Source organism: Stenella coeruleoalba (genome assembly GCF_951394435.1).
Source record: "Stenella coeruleoalba genome assembly, contig: scaffold_33, whole genome shotgun sequence".
NCBI classification, from domain to species: domain Eukaryota; kingdom Metazoa; phylum Chordata; class Mammalia; order Artiodactyla; family Delphinidae; genus Stenella; species Stenella coeruleoalba.
Window position 1 is genome coordinate 2,951,404 of NW_027646420.1, and position 11,103 is coordinate 2,962,506.

The following is an 11,103-nucleotide window of genomic DNA, read 5'->3' on the forward strand; positions in this document are numbered from 1 at the left end:
ATTGCAGGAAACCGATTTCAGGAGGTAGACTGGAATTGCATTAAAAGCATAGGAAAAGAGGCAGAACGTCCACAATGATGCACTTGGCCAAAAAGGGCGTATGCGTTTTTTCCTGAATATATTCAGGAAAAAACGCATACGCCCTTTTTGGCCAACCAAGCAAGCTTGCAAAGGAAATCTGCACTACAATGAAGTCTCACTTCCCCCCGGTCAAAAGGGCCATCTGAAAAAAGGGTAAAATCCAGAAAGGCAGGACAGGCCATGGAGAACTGGGAGCCTTGTTATGCTGAAGGGCGGGATGTAAATTGCAAACAACCACTCGGGAGAAGTGTATGGTGTTTCCTGAAACATCTAAAAAACAAAGCAACAGAACCTAGGGCACTTCCACTTATGGTCCTATAGCTTAGGGAAATTAAAATCAAAAAGACACAGCCACCCTAAAGTTTGGAACGGCTCTGTTTACAAGAACCTCGTTTACAGTACAAGTTCAACATCGCAGAAAGTGAAAAATGGGTAAAGAAGTTGTGGTATTTACTTACAAAACAATATCACTCAGCAATGAAATCTGTGTCATCAGGCCATTAGCAGCACAATGAGTGGATTCAGGTATGATGATTCTAACTGAAATAAGTCACACAGAAAAAGAAACATCATAAGATATCAGTAATACACGGAATGTAAACTTGGCTACACAGGAACTGAATTACAGAACAGAACAGGGTCTCAAATTTAGAAAACCAACTTATGCTTGCTTAAGGGGAAAGGTGAGTTGGGGTGCTGCATAAAACCAGAGATTGAAATGAGCACAGATAAAGTTCCTTAAGCCAAATATGGAATAGACAAGAGCTACTCCTTGCTCAACAAAATGGACTCAACACCCCATATTAAACGCCTAAGAATGTACCTGACTAGTAAGTATCTTAAAACCTATGGATTGCTATGTCTCCGAAAGAGAATCAAGCATGTGTACAGGGGCATAAACGCAGCAGTGATAGGATTGGAGATGTTCGGTGAGCAAATGAAGACCCTTTGAAGTCATATTGCATGGTACCCATTCCACGGGTTTCAACTACCCAGGTTTAAGGTATTCTTCCTTCAGCTAAAACATGCATGTGGAACCCAGAGTATGATCAACCATGTGATCGGGAGACGTGTTCAAATATGTCTCAGTTTTCGTACCCTGGTACTCGGGTGCAACATTCCAGACGCTTTACTAACACTCTCCCGACTTGGAGAGTCAGTCCCTTTAACCTCCTGTTTGGCCCAGTTTGCAATTTCTGTGGAAGATGAACAGGAATAGCGAGAACCAATGAGAGACTAGCTGGAGGTGTCTGGATGGGCAAATTTAACTCTCATTTCCCACCAGGAAGAGGAATTAACCAAAGGCTCAGCGTGCCGTGCCGGAACCAGATTAGGGCCTGAAGACATCCTGCGGTGTTGCGGCCAGCTCAAAAGAAAGCGAGTTGAAGAAAGGAGCTCAGGGGCACTGTAATTCACAAACCTGCAGAGTTATAAATGACAGCTATCGTCCAAAAATAGACTGAAGTAAGGCTGCCAAGAGGACTTGAAAGCGGGGCAGAATTGCAGGAAACCGATTTCAGGAGGTAGACTGGAATTGCATTGAAAGCATAGGAAAAGAGGCAGGACGTCCACAATGATGCACTTGGCCAAAAAGGGCGTATGCGTTTTTTCCTGAATATATTCAGGAAAAAACGCATACGCCCTTTTTGGCCAACCAAGCAAACTTGCAAAGGAAATCTGCACTACAATGAAGTCTCACTTCCCCCCGGTCAAAAGGGCCATCTTAAAAAAGTGTAAAATCCAGAAAGGCAGGACAGGCCATGGAGAACTGGGAGCCTTGTTATGCTGATGGGCGGGATGTAAATTGCCAACAGACACTCGGGAGAAGTGTATGGTGTTTCCTGAAACATCTAAAAAACAAAGCAACAGAGCCTAGGGCACTTCCACTTATGGTCCTATAGCTTAGGGAAATTAAAATCAAAAAGACACAGCCACCCCAAAGTTTGGGACGCCTCTGTTTACAAGAACTTCGTTTACCGTACAAGTTCAATATCACAGAATGTGAAAAATGCATAAAGAACTTGTGGTACTTACGTACAATGCAGTATCACTCAGCAATGAAATCTATGTCATCAGGCCCGTAGCAGCATAATGAGTAGATTCAGGTACGATGACTCTAACTGAAATAAGTCACACAGAAAAAGAAACATCATAAGATATCACTAATACACGGAATGTAAACTTGGCTACACAGGAACTGCATTCCAAAACAGAACAGGGTCTCAAATTTAGAAAACCAACTTATGCTTGCTTAAGGGGAAAGGTGAGTTGGGGTGCTGCATAAAACCAGAGATTGAAATGAGCACAGATAAAGTTCCTTAAGCCAAATATGGAATAGACAAGAGCTACTCCTTGCTCAACGAAATGGACTCAACACCGCATATTAAACGCCTAAGAATGTACCTGACTAGTAAGTATCTTAAAACCTATGGATTGCTATGTCTCCGAAAGAGAATCAAGCATGTGTACAGGGGCATAAACGCAGCAGTGATAGGATTGGAGAGGTTCGGTGAGCAAATGAAGACCCTTTGAAGTCATATTGCATGGTACCCATTCCACGGGTTTCAACTACCCAGGTTTTAGGTATTCTTCCTTCAGCTAAAACATGCATGTGGAACCCAAGTATGATCAACCATGTGAACGGGAGACGTGTTCAAATATGTCTCAGTTTTCCTCCCCTGGTACTCGGGTGCAACATTCCAGACGCTTTACTAACACTCTCCCCACTTGGAGAGTCAGCGCCTTTAACCTCCTGTTTGGCCCAGTTTGCAATTTCTGCGGAAGATGAACAGGAATAGCGAGAACCAATGAGAGACTAGCTGGAGGTGTCTGGACGGGCAAATTTAACTCTCATTTCCCACCAGGAAGAGGAAATAACCAAAGGCTCAGCGTGCCGTGCCGGATCCAGATTAGGGCCTGAAGCCATCCTGCGGTGTTGCGGCCAGGTCACAAGAAAGCGAGTTGAAGAAAGGAGCTCAGGGGCACTGTAATTCACAAACCTGCAGAGTTATAAATGACAGCTATCGTCCAAAAATAGACTGAAGTAAGGCTGCCAAGAGGACTTGAAAGCGGGGCAGAATTGCAGGAAACCGATTTCAGGAGGTAGACTGGAATTGCATTGAAAGCATAGGAAAAGAGGCAGAACGTCCACAATGATGCACTTGGCCAAAAAGGGCGTATGCGTTTTTTCCTGAATATATTCAGGAAAAAACGCATACGCCCTTTTTGGCCAACCAAGCAAGCTTGCAAAGGAAATCTGCACTACAATGAAGTCTCACTTCCCCCCGGTCAAAAGGGCCATCTGAAAAAAGGGTAAAATCCAGAAAGGCAGGACAGGCCATGGAGAACTGGGAGCCTTGTTATGCTGAAGGGCGGGATGTAAATTGCCAACAACCACTCGGGAGAAGTGTATGGTGTTTCCTGAAACATCTAAAAAACAAAGCAACAGAACCTAGGGCACTTCCACTTATGGTCCTATAGCTTAGGGAAATTAAAATCAAAAAGACACAGCCACCCCAAAGTTTGGAACGGCTCTGTTTACAAGAACCTCGTTTACAGTACAAGTTCAACATCGCAGAAAGTGAAAAATGGGTAAAGAAGTTGTGGTATTTACTTACAAAACAATATCACTCAGCAATGAAATCTGTGTCATCAGGCCCTTAGCAGCACAATGAGTGGATTCAGGTATGATGATTCTAACTGAAATAAGTCACACAGAAAAAGAAACATCATAAGATATCAGTAATACACGGAATGTAAACTTGGCTACACAGGAACTGAATTACAGAACAGAACAGGGTCTCAAATTTAGAAAACCAACTTATGCTTGCTTAAGGGGAAAGGTGAGTTGGGGTGCTGCATAAAACCAGAGATTGAAATGAGCACAGATAAAGTTCCTTAAGCCAAATATGGAATAGAAAAGAGCTACTCCTTGCTCAACGAAATGGACTCAACACCCCATATTAAACGCCTAAGAATGTACCTGACTAGTAAGTATCTTAAAACCTATGGATTGCTATGTCTCCGAAAGAGAATCAAGCATGTGTACAGGGGCATAAACGCAGCAGTGATAGGATTGGAGATGTTCGGTGAGCAAATGAAGACCCTTTGAAGTCATATTGCATGGTACCCATTCCACGGGTTTCAACTACCCAGGTTTAAGGTATTCTTCCTTCAGCTAAAACATGCATGTGGAACCCAGAGTATGATCAACCATGTGATCGGGAGACGTGTTCAAATATGTCTCAGTTTTCGTACCCTGGTACTCGGGTGCAACATTCCAGACGCTTTACTAACACTCTCCCGACTTGGAGAGTCAGTCCCTTTAACCTCCTGTTTGGCCCAGTTTGCAATTTCTGTGGAAGATGAACAGGAATAGCGAGAACCAATGAGAGACTAGCTGGAGGTGTCTGGATGGGCAAATTTAACTCTCATTTCCCACCAGGAAGAGGAATTAACCAAAGGCTCAGCGTGCCGTGCCGGAACCAGATTAGGGCCTGAAGACATCCTGCGGTGTTGCGGCCAGCTCAAAAGAAAGCGAGTTGAAGAAAGGAGCTCAGGGGCACTGTAATTCACAAACCTGCAGAGTTATAAATGACAGCTATCGTCCAAAAATAGACTGAAGTAAGGCTGCCAAGAGGACTTGAAAGCGGGGCAGAATTGCAGGAAACCGATTTCAGGAGGTAGACTGGAATTGCATTGAAAGCATAGGAAAAGAGGCAGGACGTCCACAATGATGCACTTGGCCAAAAAGGGCGTATGCGTTTTTTCCTGAATATATTCAGGAAAAAACGCATACGCCCTTTTTGGCCAACCAAGCAAACTTGCAAAGGAAATCTGCACTACAATGAAGTCTCACTTCCCCCCGGTCAAAAGGGCCATCTTAAAAAAGTGTAAAATCCAGAAAGGCAGGACAGGCCATGGAGAACTGGGAGCCTTGTTATGCTGATGGGCGGGATGTAAATTGCCAACAGACACTCGGGAGAAGTGTATGGTGTTTCCTGAAACATCTAAAAAACAAAGCAACAGAGCCTAGGGCACTTCCACTTATGGTCCTATAGCTTAGGGAAATTAAAATCAAAAAGACACAGCCACCCCAAAGTTTGGGACGCCTCTGTTTACAAGAACTTCGTTTACCGTACAAGTTCAATATCACAGAAATTGAAAAATGCATAAAGAACTTGTGGTACTTACGTACAATGCAGTATCACTCAGCAATGAAATCTATGTCATCAGGCCCGTAGCAGCATAATGAGTAGATTCAGGTACGATGACTCTAACTGAAATAAGTCACACAGAAAAAGAAACATCATAAGATATCACTAATACACGGAATGTAAACTTGGCTACACAGGAACTGCATTCCAAAACAGAACAGGGTCTCAAATTTAGAAAACCAACTTATGCTTGCTTAAGGGGAAAGGTGAGTTGGGGTGCTGCATAAAACCAGAGATTGAAATGAGCACAGATAAAGTTCCTTAAGCCAAATATGGAATAGACAAGAGCTACTCCTTGCTCAACGAAATGGACTCAACACCGCATATTAAACGCCTAAGAATGTACCTGACTAGTAAGTATCTTAAAACCTATGGATTGCTATGTCTCCGAAAGAGAATCAAGCATGTGTACAGGGGCATAAACGCAGCAGTGATAGGATTGGAGAGGTTCGGTGAGCAAATGAAGACCCTTTGAAGTCATATTGCATGGTACCCATTCCACGGGTTTCAACTACCCAGGTTTTAGGTATTCTTCCTTCAGCTAAAACATGCATGTGGAACCCAAGTATGATCAACCATGTGAACGGGAGACGTGTTCAAATATGTCTCAGTTTTCCTCCCCTGGTACTCGGGTGCAACATTCCAGACGCTTTACTAACACTCTCCCCACTTGGAGAGTCAGCGCCTTTAACCTCCTGTTTGGCCCAGTTTGCAATTTCTGCGGAAGATGAACAGGAATAGCGAGAACCAATGAGAGACTAGCTGGAGGTGTCTGGACGGGCAAATTTAACTCTCATTTCCCACCAGGAAGAGGAAATAACCAAAGGCTCAGCGTGCCGTGCCGGATCCAGATTAGGGCCTGAAGCCATCCTGCGGTGTTGCGGCCAGGTCACAAGAAAGCGAGTTGAAGAAAGGAGCTCAGGGGCACTGTAATTCACAAACCTGCAGAGTTATAAATGACAGCTATCGTCCAAAAATAGACTGAAGTAAGGCTGCCAAGAGGACTTGAAAGCGGGGCAGAATTGCAGGAAACCGATTTCAGGAGGTAGACTGGAATTGCATTGAAAGCATAGGAAAAGAGGCAGAACGTCCACAATGATGCACTTGGCCAAAAAGGGCGTATGCGTTTTTTCCTGAATATATTCAGGAAAAAACGCATACGCCCTCTTTGGCCAACCAAGCAAGCTTGCAAAGGAAATCTGCACTACAATGAAGTCTCACTTCCCCCCGGTCAAAAGGGCCATCTGAAAAAAGGGTAAAATCCAGAAAGGCAGGACAGGCCATGGAGAACTGGGAGCCTTGTTATGCTGAAGGGCGGGATGTAAATTGCCAACAACCACTCGGGAGAAGTGTATGGTGTTTCCTGAAACATCTAAAAAACAAAGCAACAGAACCTAGGGCACTTCCACTTATGGTCCTATAGCTTAGGGAAATTAAAATCAAAAAGACACAGCCACCCCAAAGTTTGGAACGGCTCTGTTTACAAGAACCTCGTTTACAGTACAAGTTCAACATCGCAGAAAGTGAAAAATGGGTAAAGAAGTTGTGGTATTTACTTACAAAACAATATCACTCAGCAATGAAATCTGTGTCATCAGGCCCTTAGCAGCACAATGAGTGGATTCAGGTATGATGATTCTAACTGAAATAAGTCACACAGAAAAAGAAACATCATAAGATATCAGTAATACACGGAATGTAAACTTGGCTACACAGGAACTGAATTACAGAACAGAACAGTGTCTCAAATTTAGAAAACCAACTTATGCTTGCTTAAGGGTAAAGGTGAGTTGGGGTGCTGCATAAAACCAGAGATTGAAATGAGCACAGATAAAGTTCCTTAAGCCAAATATGGAATAGACAAGAGCTACTCCTTGCTCAACGAAATGGACTCAACACCGCATATTAAACGCCTAAGAATGTACCTGACTAGTAAGTATCTTAAAACCTATGGATTGCTATGTCTCCGAAAGAGAATCAAGCATGTGTACAGGGGCATAAACGCAGCAGTGATAGGATTGGAGAGGTTCGTGAGCAAATGAAGACCCTTTGAAGTCATATTGCATGGTACCCATTCCACGGGTTTCAACTACCCAGGTTTTAGGTATTCTTCCTTCAGCTAAAACATGCATGTGGAACCTAGAGTATGATCAACCATGTGATCGGGAGACGTGTTCAAATATGTCCCAGTTTTGGTACCCTGGTACTCAGGTGCAACATTCCAGACGCTTTACTAACACTCTCCCCACTTGGAGAGTCAGCGCCTTTAACCTCCTGTTTGGCCCAGTTTGCAATTTCTGCGGAAGATGAACAGGAATAGCGAGAACCAATGAGAGACTAGCTGGAGGTGTCTGGACGGGCAAATTTAACTCTCATTTCCCACCAGGAAGAGGAAATAACCAAAGGCTCAGCGTGCCGTGCCGGATCCAGATTAGGGCCTGAAGCCATCCTGCGGTGTTGCGGCCAGGTCACAAGAAAGCGAGTTGAAGAAAGGAGCTCAGGGGCACTGTAATTCACAAACCTGCAGAGATAAATGACAGCTATCGTCCAAAAATAGACTGAAGTAAGGCTGCCAAGAGGACTTGAAAGCGGGGCAGAATTGCAGGAAACTGATTTCAAGAGGTAGACTGGAATTGCATTGAAAGCATAGGAAAAGAGGCAGAACGTCCACAATGATGCACTTGGCCAAAAAGGGCATATGCGTTTTTTCCTGAATATATTCAGGAAAAAACGCATACGCCCTTTTTGGCCAACCAAGCAAGCTTGCAAAGGAAATCTGCACTACAATGAAGTCTCACTTCCCCCCGGTCAAAAGGGCCATCTGAAAAAAGGGTAAAATCCAGAAAGGCAGGACAGGCCATGGAGAACTGGGAGCCTTGTTATGCTGAAGGGCGGGATGTAAATTGCCAACAACCACTCGGGAGAAGTGTATGGTGTTTCCTGAAACATCTAAAAAACAAAGCAACAGAACCTAGGGCACTTCCACTTATGGTCCTATAGCTTAGGGAAATTAAAATCAAAAAGACACAGCCACCCCAAAGTTTGGAACGGCTCTGTTTACAAGAACCTCGTTTGCAGTACAAGTTCAACATCGCAGAAAGTGAAAAATGGGTAAAGAAGTTGTGGTATTTACTTACAAAACAATATCACTCAGCAATGAAATCTGTGTCATCAGGCCCTTAGCAGCACAATGAGTGGATTCAGGTATGATGATTCTAACTGAAATAAGTCACACAGAAAAAGAAACATCATAAGATATCAGTAATACACGGAATGTAAAGTTGGCTACACAGGAACTGAATTACAGAACAGAACAGTGTCTCAAATTTAGAAAACCAACTTATGCTTGCTTAAGGGGAAAGGTGAGTTGGGGTGCTGCATAAAACCAGAGATTGAAATGAGCACAGATAAAGTTCCTTAAGCCAAATATGGAATAGACAAGAGCTACTCCTTGCTCAACGAAATGGACTCAACACCGCCTATTAAACGCCTCAGAATGTACCTGACTAGTAAGTATCTTAAAACCTAGGGATTGCTATGTCTCCGAAAGAGAATCAAGCATGTGTACAGGGGCATAAACGCAGCAGTGATAGGATTGGAGAGGTTCGTGAGCAAATGAAGACCCTTTGAAGTCATATTGCATGGTACCCATTCCACGGGTTTCAACTACCCAGGTTTTAGGTATTCTTCCTTCAGCTAAAACATGCATGTGGAACCTAGAGTATGATCAACCATGTGATCGGGAGACGTGTTCAAATATGTCTCAGTTTTCGTACCCTGGTACTGGGGTGCAACATTCCAGACGCTTTACTAACACTCTCCCGACTTGGAGAGTCAGTCCCTTTAACCTCCTGTTTGGCCCAGTTTGCAATTTCTGTGGAAGATGAACAGGAATAGCGAGAACCAATGAGAGACTAGCTGGAGGTGTCTGGATGGGCAAATTTCACTCTCATTTCCCACCAGGAAGAGGAATTAACCAAAGGCTCAGCGTGCCGTGCCGGAACCAGATTAGGGCCTGAAGCCATCCTGCGGTGTTGCGGCCAGCTCAAAAGAAAGCGAGTTGAAGAAAGGAGCTCAGGGGCACTGTAATTCACAAACCTGCAGAGTTATAAATGACAGCTATCGTCCAAAAATAGACTGAAGTAAGGCTGCCAAGAGGACTTGAAAGCGGGGCAGAATTGCAGGAAACCGATTTCAGGAGGTAGACTGGAATTGCATTGAAAGCATAGGAAAAGAGGCAGAACGTCCACAATGATGCACTTGGCCAAAAAGGGCGTATGCGTTTTTTCCTGAATATGTTCAGGAAAAAACGCATACGCACTTTTTGGCCAACCAAGCAAACTTGCAAAGGAAATCTGCACTACAATGAAGTCTCACTTCCCCCCGGTCAAAAGGGCCATCTGAAAAAAGTGTAAAATCCAGAAAGGCAGGACAGGCCATGGAGAACTGGGAGCCTTGTTATGCTGATGGGCGGGATGTAAATTGCCAACAGACACTCGGGAGAAGTGTATGGTGTTTCCTGAAACATCTAAAAAACAAAGCAACAGAGCCTAGGGCACTTCCACTTATGGTCCTATAGCTTAGGGAAATTAAAATCAAAAAGACACAGCCACCCCAAAGTTTGGGACGCCTCTGTTTACAAGAACCTCGTTTACCGTACAAGTTCAATATCACAGAAAGTGAAAAATGCATAAAGAACTTGTGGTACTTACGTACAATGCAGTATCACTCAGCAATGAAATCTATGTCATCAGGCCCGTAGCAGCATAATGAGTAGATTCAGGTACGATGATTCTAACTGAAATAAGTCACACAGAAAAAGAAACATCATAAGATATCACTAATACACGGAATGTAAACTTGGCTACACAGGAACTGCATTCCAAAACAGAACAGGGTCTCAAATTTAGAAAACCAACTTATGCTTGCTTAAGGGTAAAGGTGAGTTGGGGTGCTGCATAAAACCAGAGATTGAAATGAGCACAGATAAAGTTCCTTAAGCCAAATATGGAATAGACAAGAGCTACTCCTTGCTCAACGAAATGGACTCAACACCGCATATTAAACGCCTAAGAATGTACCTGACTAGTAAGTATCTTAAAACCTATGGATTGCTATGTCTCCGAAAGAGAATCAAGCATGTGTACAGGGGCATAAACGCAGCAGTGATAGGATTGGAGAGGTTCGGTGAGCAAATGAAGACCCTTTGAAGTCATATTGCATGGTACCCATTCCACGGGTTTCAACTACCCAGGTTTAAGGTATTCTTCCTTCAGCTAAAACATGCATGTGGAACCCAAGTATGATCAACCATGTGAACGGGAGACGTGTTCAAATATGTCTCAGTTTTCCTCCCCTGGTACTCGGGTGAAACATTCCAGACGCTTTACTAACACTCTCCCCACTTGGAGAGTCAGCGCTTTTAACCTCCTGTTTGGCCCAGTTTGCAATTTCTGCGGAAGATGAACAGGAATAGCGAGAACCAATGAGAGACTAGCTGGAGGTGTCTGGACGGGCAAATTTAACTCTCATTTCCCACCAGGAAGAGGAAATAACCAAAGGCTCAGCGTGCCGTGCCGGAACCAGATTAGGGCCTGAAGCCACCCTGCGGTGTTGCGGCCAGGTCACAAGAAAGCGAGTTGAAGAAAGGAGCTCAGGGGCACTGTAATTCACAAACCTGCAGAGTTATAAATGACAGCTATCGTCCAAAAATAGACTGAAGTAAGGCTGCCAAGAGGACTTGAAAGCGGGGCAGAATTGCAGGAAACCGATTTCAGGAGGTAGACTGGAATTGCATTGAAAGCAT